This window comes from Lottia gigantea (genome assembly GCF_000327385.1).
Source record: "Lottia gigantea unplaced genomic scaffold LOTGIsca_170, whole genome shotgun sequence".
Classification (NCBI taxonomy): domain Eukaryota; kingdom Metazoa; phylum Mollusca; class Gastropoda; family Lottiidae; genus Lottia; species Lottia gigantea.
In genome coordinates this window covers 102,703-104,565 of record NW_008708134.1, presented here as the reverse complement: position 1 = coordinate 104,565, position 1,863 = coordinate 102,703, and positions in this window count along the sequence as shown.

Below are 1,863 nucleotides of genomic sequence, written 5' to 3'. Positions count from 1 at the left end.
ACACACTATTTTCAAAATTTCGATATCACTTCCGGTTTTGACGTCGTTCGCCTCTAAACTTGAAATTTCAACTTCCGGAATTTTGTAGGTATTTGAAAAATTCTTTTTGAAATTAGTTAAAATTGTCCCTATAACAATTTTGGAATGAAAAAATTTGAACCGGAAGTAACGTGTTAGACGCCATCTTGATGTGACCAATTTTTGTAAAAATCGATATTAAGCTTCAGGGGTAAATCTGATTTGTGTGATTTTGGTGTCTAAAGAATCTGCAATCGATTGCTAACAAAGCTTAGGAAGCCGATTTTTGAATTTTGGATTCGTATTTTTTTTATTTCCGGTTTTATGTTTTCAGTAATTGTCAAAAATATTAATGCTCATATCTAGTGACTTTAACCTTTGGTGACCTTGTGACCTGAACAAAAGTTGTTGCCCCCTACGAGATATATCCGATGATATCCTCACTTTTGTTGTGCATCGTTAACTTCCGGTTCTACAGCCATTGGAAAATCACGATTTTTAACTTTGAAGAGCTCTGTCACGTGACCTAATTAACATACGACAAAAATTCTTATATATTCTTTGAGTGCATAAAATCTCCTTTTGGTGATGTATCACACTTGATATTTTGATCAAAATTGCGCGTTTTAAAAATTGAAAATTTTGTACTGACTTCTATAGGAACTGTGCGTAAAATCACGGTGTCTATAATTTACCGACAGTCACCGTTGCCCTAAAAAAAAGTTTAACTACGAATATCTCATGATCTAATGATTGTAAAGACTTGAAATTTTGAACACTATTTAACAATGTACACATCATCACAGACTGATTAAAATTTTTGAAGTGGGCGTGGCACATCCGGTGGGCATTTACCTTTACCTGAAATATTTGCAATTGTCATAACTCGCAAAGTTTGCAATTGTCACCCTAGAAATTTTGCATGAAAGTAGATCACTGCTTAGGACAATTTGTGATAAGATTACAGTTGTATGTGTTCTTTACTTTAAAAAAGGGAACAGGTTTAACAATTTTAAAAATTTTCATTGTTGAACTTTAACATAAATGACCTTGACCTTTGCATGGTCAAAGGTCATTGATCTAAGATGACCATTCTTACTTTGATTTTTGATGTGCAACATATACTTCCGGTTTTACAGACGTCCGAAAACAGCAATTTTTGAAACTCGTATTACTTTTATTTAACCTTTGTTGACCTTTTGACCTGAACAAAGGTTGTTGCCCATTACGAGATATATCCGATAATATTTTCACTTTTGTCGTGCTCCGTTAACTTCCGGTTCTACAGCCAATTGAAAATCGCGATTTTTAACTTAAAAAAATGTCTATCACGTGACCTAATTTACATAAGCGAAAATTTATCTTTTGTCCTTATTACACGCAATCTATTCTTTCAAATGATATATAACACTTGGTATTTTGATTAAAATTGAATTTGAAAATTTTGTATTGACTTCTATAGTAACTTTGCGTAATTTTGACGGTTTCTATAATCCACCGACAGTTACCGTTGCCTTAGAAAAAACTTTTAACTACGAATATCTCATGATCTAATGATTGTAAACACTTGACATTTTGAACATTATTTGACATTGTACACATTATTACAGACAACACAAAATTTTTGCAGTGGGCGTGGCAAATCCGGGTTACTTTTACCTTTACCATAAATGATTCAAATTGTTATAACTCGAAAAGTTTGCATTTTTCACCATCGAAATTTTACAAAAAATTAGAGCAATATCTGATAGAGTTACATTTTGTTTAGGCCTTTTACTTTAAAAAAGGGGAATAGGATTTACAATTTATAAAATGTTGTCATTTTGACCATTTACATGCATAATC